The sequence below is a fragment of the Ambystoma mexicanum genome, chromosome 3q (genome assembly GCF_040938575.1).
Source record: "Ambystoma mexicanum isolate Mex_15411 chromosome 3q, UKY_AmexF1_1, whole genome shotgun sequence".
In the NCBI taxonomy this organism is placed as follows: domain Eukaryota; kingdom Metazoa; phylum Chordata; class Amphibia; order Caudata; family Ambystomatidae; genus Ambystoma; species Ambystoma mexicanum.
Window position 1 is genome coordinate 996,472,548 of NC_090926.1, and position 16,426 is coordinate 996,488,973.

Here is a 16,426-nt window from a genome sequence, read left to right on the forward strand (position 1 = left end):
GACGGTTGAGTGAAAGCTCTCTTTAGCCAAACATTTAAAGGAGAGCTGTGTCTGCTATCAACCTTGCATTGGGGGCACCAGAGACAGATCTTGATGGGAATGTAGTTCGACTGTGGTTTGACTACTGTTTACCATGTACACAAGAAGACAATGCACTCACGAAAAGTGAAAAACGACCACAAGCTTTCAGCAAGTGGCTTAGACAGTACTTTCAGTTCTGAAAAAGGCTTTGATGCTTTCAATCAAGCAGGTCAACTACTTTTCGGGAGGGCTGCAGAAATTGGAAAGTAGCAAGACTTTTCAACAGGGCTATCATTTTTAATGGAGCAGAACAAGTCCCCTTAGTAGGCCCACCATACTTTAATTTACTGTGACAAAGTGCTAAAACATTTAAGCAGGGCTGTCATGTTTTGTGGGACAGTATCAGATTTTCGCTACAGGACTGCCACACATCTATTAGAAGAATCAAATTCCTTTGCATAAGGACTCAAAATACTTTATAGCAGGGGTGTGTAAAATCTGCCTCACCAGATAATTTGGGCTACAACTCCTATCAGCCTTAGTAACTATATTCACTAATGAGGGGTTATGGGACACGGGTTGCCGACCCCTGGTTTATAGGGACATTAACAGCATTTACAACAGTACACCTACGAAATATCTGCATTTCTCAAATGGGCTCCTGGACTGTTAATGTGACAATACAGCCACTTCAGGACTGCAATGTAGATTTCAATGGCTTTCAACTCAAACTAACCACCTAAACTGTATTGCCAGGAACGAGACTCTGGTGCTGCGGTGTGATATTTGTGTTCTAAGGGTGAGACTGTTGCCAAAGATGTGAGATTCAATGAGATCAGCGCTATTTGACCAGCTTGGAGTGATTCCGGAGATCTAATCAGGCATCCCTCCATCTGTTCAATCTTCTTACGATGCAAACCCTTTTTCCATTTCCAGATGCGCACATATACACTATCTCCTTATGTGTTCTACGTGCACACGATCCGCATTTCATGGGCAGCGTATTTCATTGTTGCAGTTGGGAAAGGTTATTGGGTCTGAAAACGACAGAAACTTGAAAACGACTCAACTTGCCTGAAATTCAGAATGTCCCAGGAAGAGACATAAACAAGCCTGCTTCTTCGAACATCTTTCTTGTTCTTGTATCAATGCTTTGGCGAAATCTGGTGGCTTACGCCACCAAAAATCCTAAAACCAAAAGGAGCATTCTTATAGATCTAGAGGATTAAACTAATGTAACCGCTACTAAGTGTGGGAGAGAGAACGGGAGGACGGACAACAAGAAGAAACAAAGGAAGGCCTCGCAAAGAATGCAGAACGTATTAACCAAAAATCTCAAAGAAATAGAGACGGAAACAAGAGGAATAAAGGGAAATAGATACCATTATAAACTAGACGACAAACATTCAAGTCAGGTATTTTCGAAAAAGCAAGTGCATGAAGCTTTTCCTTATCGCAAACAGAAGAGACGCCGGGCATCGCTGATGGGTAATCGCTGTCCTAATGGCAACAACAGTCCCTTCTAGCAAAGGGACTTTTTCCCATTTCTAGCCCCATCACTTCTGTACGGCCTGGGGCTCCTTTCACAGTAAACAGATATGGTATTGTGCACGCAGATGTGGAACTGCGCAAAAGTGCAATTGGGAAAATACCCGTTCCTGTTCACTTGCGTTTACAACGAACCAATAAAGGTGTGATTCTATGCACGTGTGTTCCTGGGCGCACCGAGTTAGTACGGCATACTGGAGTTCATGAGTTCTGGCCACTTTTCCCTTGGCCCTACGGTTTACTTGTGGACACCATAGTCCATCGGACAAAGACGGTTGTTCTGTTATTATATACCTACAGGCACTCTCTTGTGGACCTGTGCCCTGGCACTCATAAGACTCTGTGCACTTATGCTTATGGTGCCACAGACGTGTTTCTGTGCAGTATAGGCATAAGTAGGAGCCTAGTGCTCCTACTCGAACACAACGGTTGACTACCGCTCCAATCTGTACTTGGCGTTGGGTGTGTCAGGGGTACATTGTCACTCCTCTGTTGATGCTTCTTGTACATGTAACTGGTCAGCAACAGTGCCCGGGTGCCTCAGGGTTTAGGCGCTTTACAAATGTAAAAATAAATTAAGTGCACAGACGTTGCGTATGAGTGCCCTGAGGCTCAAGGCACACAATCGCGACCATTTTTCATGGTCCCTGCTTTTGGACACTGCCGTAAACATATATGGTTCTCTAGGTTCTCTATATAATACAGAGGTGTGGTAAAAACATGGAGCCCTGGAATAGTTGTATGAGAGATGAATAGACAACTCCGAAAAGCCAATGTCGCCTTCTTCACACATAAAGAAACTGTAATGAGATGTGCTTTGGCTATAATGGGCCTGCAAAGGGTTTTTACAGCGATCTACCTAGAAAGTTTATGCTGAAAATAACGCCACTTTAAGGCAAGACCTGCCCTATTAGGTACGATTTGATAAAAATAAGGGGGTTTGCCCTCCAAAAGTACTTTTGACGTATGTTCAATTCTCCCCAAAGTGGAAAAAGCCCAGTACTCTTGAAATCGCGGCTAATCATCATATGAGGTAACTATAGTTCCACATTCCGACGAATAGCTGCAGGGAAGATGATACAGAACGTTAAAGGAGAAGTAATTGGGGAGCTGAAACATCTTCTGTCAAACAACCAATCCAGATTCGGGGACCAAGAGAGCCATCTACACCGAAACAGTGCATTTTCATCTCTACTGCTTGCTCAGCCTGTGTTTGGGACGGCCCATTGTGCTGAAGGCAGGGGCATCATTCTAAACAACCATTGGCAATGCCAACATTTTTGGCTTTTGTGAAGGCATTGGACAGACATTTTGTAATGGTACTTACTGGCTATTAATAGCAGCAGCTGTAAGATGGTGTATGCGCATGGGCATATAATAGCAGTGTCTAGCAAATGCCTATCTAACATCTATAAACAAGCCAAAGCTGTTAACTTTGCCAATACTGGTTTATAATAGGGTTTCGATAAAGGCCATGCATGCTGCTCATGAACCAAGTGGCTGAAGGCACACTTGGCTAAGGCATTTTATTACACCCGTAGCACATTTACAGCTCCAATTAAGACATTGGGACTCATTATGATTCCGGTGGTAGCCATGCTGGTAAAAACAGCACGGCTGCTGCCAGAGTAATTTTTTTTCTGGCGCCCGGCAATGGGGACTTACCGGGGCATTATGGCCCGCCGGTCTCTACGGCCAGGCGCCGGAAAAAGAAAATCCCCATTCCCATTCGAGTCCCATTGGACTCAATGGGAATGGGGAGGACGGATGCACCGGCACTGTGTTCAACAGTGCCGGTGCATCCGTCAAGGTCTGCGAGCGGGTTCGTTTCCGCCCGCCAGGTCAGACATAGTGCTTTACCAAACGTCAATTCAAACAATCAACCCTAAAAAATGTATTTTACTTTACCATTAACTTGCATTGAGCAGAATTCAAGAAGCATGGGGCAGTGCCATGGTAGCAAGTCAAAATGATAAATTTATTAGGCAAATATGCAAGTTGTATTAACCTCTCAAGACTCTGTAAATGAAATGAAAAACACATTTAAATATCTAAAACTTAAAAAGAGCGAATAGCACAGAAATGCCAAAAATAATTAAATTCTGTGCCATCAATTTTCTCTGCTTCTTCTCGAAGGAATGATACCTTTGCACGTATTAACGTGCTGCAGCATGTGTCGAGTGACCCCTGAATTTGGTCCAAGTAAGGCACATGAACATAAAATGATTTGCCTAAGATCACACAGTTTTTCTTGATTGAGAATGTCTGCATTTGAAACTATGGACCTCGGACCCGAGTTTGGGCGTAGCCATGCTGGTAAAAACGGCATGGCTACCCCCAAACTCGGGCCCGGGACCCGAAAAATGGGAATTAGCGGGCCATTCCGACCTTTGCAGGCCCGGTAATTCCCATTCGTGGGACCTGGTACACCCCTATTCCCATTTGAGCCCCCATAGGGCAGAATGGGGAGGATGGTAACAATGGTCCCGTTAATAACGGGGCCGTTGCTACTATCCTGTTCTGCTAGCAGGTGCCGCTCTGCACGTCTGGTCTGACCAGGCGTACAGAGCAGCACCGCGAGCAGAACTCGTAATGTGGCGGCAGAGTAATAACGGCGCCGGCAGCACTACCGGTGCCATTATCACTCTACCGCCAGGGTCGTAATGAGGCCCTATATCTTTTAGTTCTTAAGATAGGCTGGATACACATGATGGATGGAATGGTAGGTCAATGGATGGAAATTACATGTATGAAGGATGGACGAGTGTAGATGGATTGATGAGTGAAAGGACCAACAGAAGAATAGAAGTAGAGATACAAAGGTTACATAGGTAGGATGCTATGTTAGTAGGATTTGTAACACATACTGTTGTCATTTGCATGGTCTTTAGGCCCTCACGCAGATCTGGAACAAAGTGGGCTGGTTTGGTTAATTGGTAGTAGAGGAAAAGGTGAGATGGAGTGCTTGTGTTCAGGTTGCAGATTTAAAGTACCTTGAGATCTGTGTGCTTGTAAGCTTTCTAGGTGTGAAGTGTACGAGGCACTGAAGGTCTGTGTCCAGAGAGATGCCTCTAGCATATAGTGTGGCCATGTGTCGGTCAGGGGCTCAGTATGTCAGTAGTAGCTAGAGGTGTAGGTTTGTGATGTTCAAAATGTGGGGAGAGGGTCTACTTTTAAAAGCTGTGTTCGAGTGGCTGGCTTGCATTTGTTTGTGACAAGTAAGAGAAATTGAGGATTTGTCAAAATGATATGATATGATGATATGATAGTTTATTTATATAGCGCCTATACACAAGGTGTTTCAAAGCGCTTCAAGGCAAGGAAAGGAACAAGGGAAAATGCAACAACATTCTTACAGGCCATGAACAGTAAGGATGTGAAATTAACTATCGTACTCGGCCTGACGACATTTCAGATAGTGCAACTGCTAAGACATAGATAAGGAAGGGAGGGGGAGAGTGGGAAGGAAATAGAAACAGACAGGCGCCTACCGTACTAGGCCTGACAACATTTCTGGTAGAGCTCGAGGAAAACAAAAGGTGAGGGAGAGGGGTGCAGAAAGGGAGGGGAGGAAAAAAACAAGTGACTATCGTACTAGGCCTGACAACGTTTCAGATAGTGCTGGAGGGAGGGGGGGCAACAGTAAGGGGATAGGGGAGTGACAGACGAGGTTGCTATCATAGTAGGTCCAGGGACAATTCTGATAAGTGCATAGAATAAAGTAAGGGGAGGAGGGGAGGAGATAGGAAAAGGGAGAGGGGAGGGGAGGAGAGAACAGAGAGTAAGCAGTAACAAAGAGTGGAGAAGCAAGAGAGGAGAGCGAATACAATTGCAGAAGTCAGTAGTAACACATAATGTTGCAAGCCAGGATGCAAGATGAAGATGGAAAAGCATGATTCACAAGATGCAAAGGAAGTCCAGCATAAGAGTTGAGAAAGGGTGACGCACTGTGAATCAACAAAGTCCATAAAAGTAAAATCCAGCATTGGCCACAAGACAGGGGGGGGGTTCTTGGGTTTTCTGTAGTGCATTCAAATTAATGTACTTGCTGACAGTTTCATTATGGTGAGAGGTCTTTGGCTTTAGTGGTTGATGCATGAAGATGTCCTGTGTTGAGATTTTGGTATTTGGGAAGACAGGGAAAGTTTCTTACACCCGTTATAGTTTCCTGTGCAGCGTTATGTTTTCTAGGCAGATGATCGGAAGCCGGTATGCTGTTCCCTTACGTTGTATCAGCACGTGAAATTCAAACCATTGAGAAGTGTTTTTTACCCTGCTTGATAAGTATAGATTATACTTTCGTTCTGTTAAGCATAGAAAGAGCCATTAAATGCAGAAGGATGGTTAGAAAGGATGGAGAGAGGGATGTAAAGGACGGAAATATAGAAAACAGAGACATAAAGGAAGGGTAGATTGGGAAAGTAGAAACGATATAGATAGGAAGAATGTGAAGAATGACCAAAATGATAGATGGATATATGAACATAAGGTTTGCAGGATCGATTGGAAAGATGTAAGTGAAGAGAAGCGCACATATCATTGGTTACTGACCTAAATGTTTTAATGTATGCATGTATCTTTTGAGTTGCATGAAACACATTTTCTTAAGTTAAAACACCTTAATACTCTCCTAAGAAATACCCATGTTATTAGAAATAACATTTTACACCCTAACAATCATTTTACTCCCATCTCCAAAAAATATTCCTATTTCAAAATCTGAGTGCAACACTTATCCTGTGGGCCATTACAGAAATATGTTCAGGTGTGGGTGCTGCTGAGAAAAATTAGAGGGAAAAAGAGAGGGAAAAAGACAGAGCAAAGAGAGAGAGAGGGCAGAGAGGGAGAAAGAGAGAGAGAGATAGATAGAGAGAGAGAGAGAGAGAGAGAGAGAGAGAGAGGGTGAGAAACAGAGAGAGTGTGTGTACGTACACTCACACACAAACACACTTGTTTGTTCCTAAGCAGGCCACAGAATTCATGCAACAGTGGTCAGGATGGGTAAACTCAAACTGTCTCAGGTGCCTTATTAAGGAAATACTTATCTTCCCAAGATCCCAAACTTTCATATACAGACTGAGGGATTTAGGACCCAGCCCATCTCGCTACTGGGGCGAGTGCCCTGATCTCATCCTGGCCTTCTCCTACCAGCAAGTAAGCCTTTCCCCTTGCTTAGGGTAATTGTCAGGTCTAGGTATTCCCACCCGCAAGCCATAAGTCACACTCTTGGGGCAGCAGCAATACCTTTAAACACACTTATGACATATTTCCTCCTTCAAGACCCATACTGCCCTCTTTATTACAAGTCTGCATATTATGTGTCATCTCTTTCATGGGTGTTTATAGTGTTTTTGATTAGTGTGTTTGTATGTTTAGTTTAATTAAAGTATCCTATTTTATAGACCCTTGGTTGAACTGTCTTTTATTTTGGTACCACAGTAATACTGTTATTTGGACTGCTTCCATGCTAGCTAACATTCCCATGGAAGAGTACAACCTGCCATAGGTACAGGCTACAATAAAGAGGCAAAGCCGTCATACCTGTCCGATTTACCTTTATGATTGAGCTTATTTCTAGTTTGGGAATAGTGTGGGTCTGAAAGGGAGTTTTATCCACTACTCATCCTCGTACTCCTGCAGACCAGTAGTCACTATACCACACCTGCTCTGGTCCCAGTTCAGGCCCTGAAAATTCTTTAAAATCCCACTAGAGCTGCATGGCGAGTTCCTTAGTTTACAAATAAGGCACAGCTAATTTTCTGAAAAGTGAAACTAACAACAAAAACAAATCGTTAGGCAAGAATGAGGTGCCATTCACAAAATGATGTGTCCTGCTGGATTTCACCTCTTGTGCTCTGCCATGATGAAAGGCATGTCGGTTAAAAGGCGAGGTGAATAAAACTGAGTGTGCACTTCAGAAAATGTTTCAACCAAGTTAAAGTGAATTCAATGAACTGCAAACATTGATAAGTCCTTTTTAATTCAAATTAGAGTTTGGCTGGTTGATGCTAAGGAAAATTTGGAGAACCAAACTGGAACGGTCTACATGTAAAATTACAAAAATGTCTCCTAACGATCTGAAAGACACAAACAGGTGCTAAATGTAGAGCATAAGAGTTTAATGTTGTCAAATGCTATGTTGTAATTGCTTATATGCCTTCGAACCAAAAATAAACATGGTTAAAAAAAAATTACAAAAATGTCTGATTTCATGCTTTAAAGAAACAACCTAAATTGCACATTTCTTCAACTACTGCCTCATCTTTGTGTAAATCTAGAAATATGCAAAGGGATTTTGGAACTATGCCCACGTAAAAAGACAAGATCCAGACCATTGGAGTATTTGCAACATCAAAAATAACTCAATAGGCTGCAGAACATTTATTGAAGAAAATAACATAAAAAAATAAGGCAGTGATGTTCTAGCTCCCAAGCACAAAGAAAAGAAACTGCATTTGTGTATTATCAGAACTTGACTTGTTGTCATTAACTGTATTTGCTATTTTGTTAACCAAAATATTGTAAAGTGTAATGTAGAACCAAATTCACATTCTTAGTACCATTGTTATTTGCCATATTTTCCCTCCACTATGAATAACGTGATTTATTTAGTTCGAAATTAGATTTGCTCGAGCATATAGCTGGAAGTAACAAACTGACTGAAAACTCACCTTCCTAAAGCACTACCCCAGTTTAGGAAATCACAATACAAAATATGAGGCCAAACAAGCTCTGATCTATTGTGATGAAACTGGTTTACACAGTAAGATCGTGGGCACCTCCAGAGACCTGGCTAATGTGTAGCTTCAAAGAGACCTGTTACATTTATCATTTTAAGTCTCTCATAAAATCCATTTAGCTAAGATCACGACTTGAAAACTGTGTTTACTTCAAGTAAGCATCATGTCCAGCAAGGCTTCAAAATGGTGTATGTGTTTTTCCAGGCAAAAGTCATAATATCATGTTTACTCCATGGGAAAAGCAAATTTGAGCTTCCTGTGTCAGTAAAATGTAAAAGAGCTCATTCTCCATGCACTGCCAGAGCCATCTGCAGGCCGAATCAGAATCTATTTACTTTCAAAACGGAATAAAAAGCTAATGTATGGCATTTCAAATAAAAAATCTAATCATTCAAAAACTCATCTCATGAGACTAATTGCAAACATACATAAAAAAATATAGCTTTCACTCCATTTAGATTTCACCTGGGACGTAATGGAAAGATTTGGAGATAAATAGGAAAAGGAATTATCTCTGAAAATAGTTAGTGCACAATGAAATTCAGTGTCTTCAATTGTGCATTCTGATAGACAGATTATAGTGATCTATATTTTATTAAAATCACACTTCACATCCAGAGTTATTTGACATAAATTAAATGCCTCTCAAGAAGAGTTAACATTCCCTCTCACCTTTGCAGTCATGGGGCTGGTGAAAGCCACACCTCAGTTACAAGCTAAGGGGAGGAGTCAAAGATATAAAACATCATGCATATAGTCTTGAGAGATTAACATTGGGAAATATTGAATAATATTTAGGATACCACTGGAACTGGAGATGGCTGGGGAGCAGAGCTGAAACTACGTGGATGGCTATCACAGGTAAGCTAGAGACAGAAACCCTTCCAGAGAGAGATTGATGGTTAGACAGCCAGCTAAGATTCCCCAAAATGAAACAACATTTAAATTGTAAGTATGGAACAAATCCCAGGAATCAAAGTGGCTGGGAATCAATGGGAGTGTTAATTTGACAAAGACCCAGGTGCAGTGTTAGATAAAATATCCTGTCTCCCATGTACATTGAATACAAAGCGAGATGTGACTTCCTTAACATATAATTCATTTTGTATTGAGAGGTGCAATTTAAAACAGTATTCTGGTTGAACTTAAATGCAGAGGTACTTTTTGTAACATTAAGCACCTTTAAACAGATTCCCTTGCTCAGGCCGATCACACATGCAATATTGTAGTCATGACACACTATTGTCTAATGTGATATCATGCAAAGATTGCAGGCATTGTGAGTCTACTCAAAGTATATTTTGCAAAAACAGAAATTGACATAGAGAATTCATTTTATTCATAGAAAATCGTGCGAAGTATTAACCCCTGCAGTCCCTTATTTTTAAATGCACGGACAAACTATGTAATGTAATGCAATTTAATTGTCATTTGTATGCAGCTTTTCTGATTGGTATAGTCTCGAAGCGCTGTAGGTTGAACGCCCTGAAGGGACCGAAGTTCAGGTATGGGGAATTCATTAGAGGAGTTTAGAATGCGTGGGTGCATTTTAGCCAATAGGAACGTAGGAAGGGGTGACCCTGCTAGCTACCAATGTCAAGCTGCCATGTGGATGGGTGCTGTGAGGTAGCCTACAGAGTATGCAAGAGCAGGAGAATCATTCTGTGTACAGCTAGGCTGAATTTGTATTGTGGGGGATAGCTGCATTCTTATGGCAGAGTTGTTGTGCAATGTGTCTTAGAGTAGAGTGTAAGAGGATTCAATTCAGCACTACAGCCAAGTCAACGCCTAGTCTAGAATACTGAATGAAAACCCTTATTGATATATCTTTATGTCCAGTTCATGCGTTCTGGATGACTACCCCTATATAACACCCCTCTCTTGGAATCCTCCTGACCCCACTGAGCCAAGAAGTAGTTCTGTTTTGCAAGTTAAAAGGTTTATTTGTCACTTTGGAGATATTGCAGAGGCTGGTGTGGAGTCTCCACTATGATGTGTTCCCCCTGGATAAACGGGCGGTAATTCTTCAATGCCCACACCGTTGCCAGGAGTGCCTTCTCACAATCGTTGAATGTTTCCTCCACAGAGGATAAAGTTTTGCTCACATAGGAGATTACTTTATTGACCTTGTCATGCTTTTGGTATAATACTGCCGTCAAGCACGTATTAGAGAACCCTGTCTCCAGGAAGAACTCCTTGTTTCTGACAGGGTAAGCTAGGCAAGGCGCTTGTGAGAGGCTTCTTTTGAGTTGTCTTACTGCCTCGGATTGTTCTGGACCCCATTCCCACTTGACCCCCCCCTTGAGGAGATGAATCAGGGGTCTGGTGATCTCTGCGTAGCCCTCAATGAACTTTCTGCTGTAATTAGTCAGTCCAAGGAGGCTCCTTAGTTCCCGCAGAGTTGTGGGGTCTTTCAGTTCTGAAGTGCTTCCACTTTCTTTTCCTGGGGACAGAGGCCCTGAGGAGTAATCTCATGCCCCAAGAAATTAACACGGGTTCTACACCACTGTGCTTTCTGAAAGGAAAGTTTTGCTCCGGCGGCCCTCAACTGCGTCAGAACATAACGGATCTCCGCTATGTGTTCCTCCACAGATGAACTTTTGATGAGGACATCATCTACATAAGCCAGGTTACCCCTCGCACCCAGGTCGGGCATAGCCTTATGTAGGAAAATGTTGAATTCATTGCCGGAGTTGAGGTATCCGAAGGGAGTCCGGGTCCATGTGTACTGCTGGCCCCCAAATGTAAAAGCCAGTTTGTATTGGTCCTCCCTGCTGACAGGCACGGTCCAGTATCCATTGGTCAGGTCTATTGCAGTGAATACCTGTGACCCCTGAATCTGGGCCAGCCCTTGGTCAATATAGGGCAGAGGCCATCGGGAAGTATGGACCCGTTTGTTGAGCTCCCTGAGGTCGGCGCAGAGTCTCCACTGGCCGTTTGGCTTCAATATTCCCAGCACCGGATTATTGAAGGTGCTGTGGACTGGACGGATTATTCCCCTGGACTCAAGGTTCTTAATTATTTCAGTAAGGGACTCCATTGATGCGAGAGGCAAGCGATATTGCTTCACAAACACAGGAGTCATGCCAGGGTCCGTGGGGATTGTGGTTGTGTGGATGTCGGTGCGACCACAGTCATATGAGTCTACCGCAAAGAGATCTTGGAAATCCAAGAAAACTTGTTTCAACTTTTGCTTTTGTTCCAGAGTCACACAGGCATCAGCTAGGTTGACTCTCTCTTCCACCATCTGCCTGAAGCCTGGAAAGACTTCTGGTTTGGCTATTTCAGCGGCCTCCTCCAGCTGGGTGGAGAAGTCCCTGGTCAGAGTGCTGATTTGGACTGGAGGCTTCAGGTGGGAAAGGCAGCCCTCATGGACCTGGAAAATCACCTCATCCCTCCTGAAGTCACAAGTCACATCTTCCTTACCATAAGGGCAAGAAGTGTACACCAGGAAGTTCCCCCCATGCCGGGTAAAAATCCTGTCTGGTGTTGCGTTGTCATTACTGTCACTGTCAAAACAGTCCTTGGGGATTGGCCCTAACAGTTCATTTACTAAGTCGATGGAAAAATGTCGGTCATCAACCGCCATTCCAATAATGGTGCCTGCGGCTAGAGTAATACTCTTTAAGTCGCTGTTATCCACCTCTATTGGAATGGTGTCATGTTCTATGTTGACTAATGGAGTTGGGTTTACCCCCAACCCTTGCTGTTGGATAGAAGCATTTAGATGTATGTAAGCATCAGGGTTTTTCAACTCTTGTCCCCTTTTAACTTTCAATTCCAGGGAAAATTGTCGGGTCCTTTCTGGGATGGTGACTTCCTCTTTAATCTGAATTTCAACTGCATAAGGTAGCAATTGAGCTGACCTAAATGCTTTTTCTGGATCATCAAAGCCCATGGGATTATCCGCTAATCGGGACCAAGCTTTGAAGTTTATTAGGTCCAAACTAATGGCAAAGCGATTGAGAATGTCACTGCCTAAGTAAAAGGCGGCAGTGACGTCTCGCACGACCCAACAATTATGGACTATGCTCTTGTTGCCAATGGAGATTTTGAGCATACACCTGCTTGGCAGGAGATGTTTGGAATTAGGTGCTTCCAGGTCCATTTCCCATTTGTCTATCAGTTTGAAGGTGGGAATGGCTGGATCTTTTGGGAGTTGGCGGAACATGGCTTCGCTGATGAAGCTCTTACCGTTGTTCACACACACTCGAGCGAGAACAGAGTCCTTCCCATCATTTAATTGGACAGGGATGAACAACTGCTCTCCAATTTGCTGAATATCAGCCAGGCTCTGAGCTGATTTCACATCTTTCTGGACTATAGGAGTGGGAGTTTCTGATTGTGGATTAGTAAAGAATTTCAGGGTGTTTCCTTCCAGTGTGGATACCACCTTAAACTGGAAGGAAGGTTGATTTTCAGAAATAGAGAGGACCCCCCATCACCAGTCTGTTGTCCTACTGCTATTACTGTCACGTCTGGAATCTGGTTGTTCTGGAAGTGAAATTCTACTTGGTCAGATTTTTGTTCAACCATGTGGCAGGTGCCGTTTAAACTAACATGGTTGACACTCTGTTTTAATTTTATGGGTCGGCTAGTCTGGGTCCAGAGGACCTTGTTTACGCAATCTATTAGGGGTGACAACCTTCTCAGGAGGTCATTCCCTAGTAAACAAGGGGTGCCCTCTGGAGTCACAACTATGACCGGGTGTTTCAACTTGTGTCGCCCAATTTTAATGTCCAAATCTGCCGTCCCCTCGACGGGAATTTCCTTCCCGTCAAAGTTCTGGAGTTGTCCAGGAAGTGAGGTGAAAGGAATTTGGTAATTCCCTCCCCTTCCTGCATTCAGTTCATCAAAGGCCCTTCTGGACAGAAGGATAGCTTGAGATCCCGTGTCCACCAGCGCTGAAATCGTACCCTGCCCCTGTACTTGTACCGGGGCATAATATCTTCCCTCCTTCTCCTCAAGGGGGCACAGATAATGCACATTTTTGGACAACTGGTGGGCTAACTTTCTGGTTTTGGACATTGCAAGAGAAGAAATTTGGGCAGAATTCTGTGGAGAGCCTTGGGAATCTGAAAAAGTTGGCAACTGGAGATCAGAGCCATTGTGGGTTCCCCTGGTTCCGGTTCTGGGCCGCCCCCCCCCCTTTTGGAGGCAGTCACCAGGATGGGTTTGAACCAGGGGATTTTCTTGCTGTTGGTTCTGGGATGAGATGGTGGGCGGCGGTAGCTCAGTCTCCACATCTCCCCAGTCTGGATTTGCATCCCTAGGGACCCATTTTTCTTTGGGAGGAGTTCCCCCCTCTCTGAAGGAGAAGATCCTTTTCCCAGGATCCTCTGAGGATCCCTCTACCTCAAATTGGAAGACCTGTACCTCCTCCACAAAGTGGGTCTGTTTGGGTCCTTTGTTTCTCCTACCCCCCCTCTGCTCCTTGGGAGGCGGGCTTTCAGGGGCAGGAGATTTTGTTTCCGGTTCCTGGTTTTCCAGGGGCTGTTTACAAGTTGGGAAGGAAGCTTCCTCCAAGGCTTTACACCCCCCTTCCCCTTGTGCCTCCTCCCTGGGAACCGGTGAGTGATCGGGGTGCTGCCCCCGTCATTGTTCTGGGGCACCAGGTCCAGAGTTGGGTGCGTTCTGCGCCGGCATGCCGTTCTGAGGGTTCTGCTGCGCCCTCAGTATGTGACCCAGATCCCGCGCCATGTTTTGAACCTGGCGCTCTAACTGGGAAACCCGCTCAGGCTGATACGGGGCCCTGTTTTCTCCCTTGGGCTGATCCCGGGAAGGGTAGCTATCCCTTCTCTGGTAGTACCCCTGGTTGGGAAGATTTTGGCACCCCTCCACCCTTGGCCTCCCCTCTCCCGGATTAGGTTGTCTGGGCTCAGGGAATTGGGGAAAGAAGGATGGATGATTTTGGGGCTGGAAATTGGGCGGATACCTGGGGAAAAAGTTCTGCCCAGGATTTGGAGAATTTCTGCCCTCCGGTGGGAAGTTAGGAGGAAAGTTCCCTGGGTTAGGTTCTTGGCTGGATCTCCCCCCATTGGGCTGGAGGAGTCCACACATAACCCAGGATGGGTCTGTTTCCCTTGTAACGGGGGCTTACATAATCAGGAGAGCGAGGGACCCCATTTGTGGGGCTGCCTCCCTGGCTCCCTGTCTGTGACTGGCCCGAGGACCTTCTGGGCCTAGCATTATTAGGTGCAGGTAGGTTTTTAGTCCCCCCCATCTCCAAATCCAAAACGGGGGTGACCTTTACCTCTGCCACCTTGGCAGCAGCAGGGGTGCTGTTGGCTTTGGGGTTTTTCTGGGCATTACTTTTGCTATCTACCGGTTTCTGCACCTCATAGATCCGGGTAGCCTGTTCAATGACCCAGTCTAAAGATCTTTTCTCGTGAAAATCCCTCACGAGCTGGGTCATTATGTATTTGGGCAAGGCATGGAAAAACGTATTAATAAATTCTCTGCTATCCGTGCGCACCCTTCTTGTGGTCTGTGCAAAAACACGCTTTAACTCCTGCACAAATTCTTGTGGGGCCTGATCCTCCCCACATTGTAAATTGTAGGCTGCCTTGCGAGCCTCTTGGGGATTTCTGTGAACAGAAAAATGTTTTAATATGGCCGCCCTATAGGTGGACCACCTGGAATGATTTTGGTCCTCCAGCCCTGCAAAGAAACTGGAGTACTCTGGGGAGAATGTCCACTTTACATATTGGATACAGCTTTGGCTGTCCTTCAAATGAAAAGTCTCCATCATTTGCTCATAGAGCTCCAAGTGTTCCCAAACAGAATACTTAGCGTTCTTATGGTAAGGCGTGATGACGCTCCTGATCGCCTTAATCTGCTTTAAGGGGTCCTTAAGCAAGGCCCTTTTTGCCTTATTGGCCTTTTTGGTTCGGGTAACCCTTGTCCATTCATCCTCTGACTCAGAGGCACTGCTCCCAGAGGTTCCCGTCTGTTCTTCCAGGTTTTCCCGGATTCTGCGAGCCTGGAAATGGCTGGCAGAATGTGGGGACCTGGTCTCCTGTGTCCTGTACCGCTCAGAGGAGTCTTCAGATCCCTCCTTGCTGCCAGGATTTGCTGGGTACCCCCCCCCACTGACCTAACTGGGCAGAGGTTTTCAGGATGCCCTTAAGCGGCCTACTCTCCTGGGGTTCCCCACTGAACTGTACTGTACTTGGGTGCCCATACCCGGATGCCCACCCCTCCATTCCTGAGTGGTACTGGCCTATGAGCCCCATACTTTTAGCTGGATAGTAATCTGCCATCCCTGTGGCCCTGTGCTCATGTGCGCCAGGGGACATGGGGGTGGTAGAGTCCAGGGACTGGGAGGTATGAGGGCCTCTGGTACTAGGGCTCCTGAGGTTATGCTCCGGAGCTTCCCTTTCCCAGCGAACCTCATCTCTATCCGCCCCTGCTCCCTGTTGCAATGCAAGAGCCTGCATTTGTGCCTTCAGTTCCTCAGGTAAGGCCTTACTAGACTCTATCAGTCTCTCCTGCATCGCTACCTGTTGTTGGAGCCTATCATTGTGTTGACAGAGGGCCTCATTTTCCCTCTGTGCTTCCTGGTTGGTCCTGGAGAACTGGGCCAGTCTTTGCTGCAGGAGGTTTACCTCCTGAGTCCCATCCCTACTGGCCTGCTCCTTTCTTGCCAGAGCCTCTTCCACCCTTCTGGTGTGCTCTACCAAGTTCTGGTTTTCTTTTTGGAGGTCACCCAGTCCCTGGTGGGCCAGGTGATTTTCTTCCATTTTTCTTTTTAAATGGCAGACTTCCTGGCCTAAGGCGTCTCTTTCCTGACTAAGAGCCTGCGTTTGTGCCGCCAGGTCGTCCCTCTGCCTTTGAAAGGCACCAGCTTTCTGGCGTTCTTCATCAAACTCTGCCTGGGCATCCAGGTCTTTCAAAATCAGCTTGTTGCTCTCTTCTTTCTCTCTATCTAGCTGGCTTTGCAGGGTGACTACCTGCTCCGCGCATGCCCTGTTGAAATTGATCTGTTGCTCCAACTTTTTCTGGTTCTGCAGTAGGGAGTCCAAACTGTCTTGGTGCTCCTTCTGCAGGGCCAGAAATCTGGTATCCTGGTCTGTCTTTTCCTGTTGTAGGATGCCCATATCCTCTTTTATTTTAAT

At 45.1% G+C, this 16,426-nt stretch overlaps 1 protein-coding gene across 3 annotated transcripts in view; it reads right to left on the minus strand.

The window, feature by feature from the left end:
* The window catches only part of BAHCC1 (BAH domain and coiled-coil containing 1), a 683,113-nt gene that overhangs the window by 414,474 nt on the left and 252,213 nt on the right, over positions 1 to 16,426 (minus strand). The gene's annotated exons all lie outside the window — the stretch shown is intronic.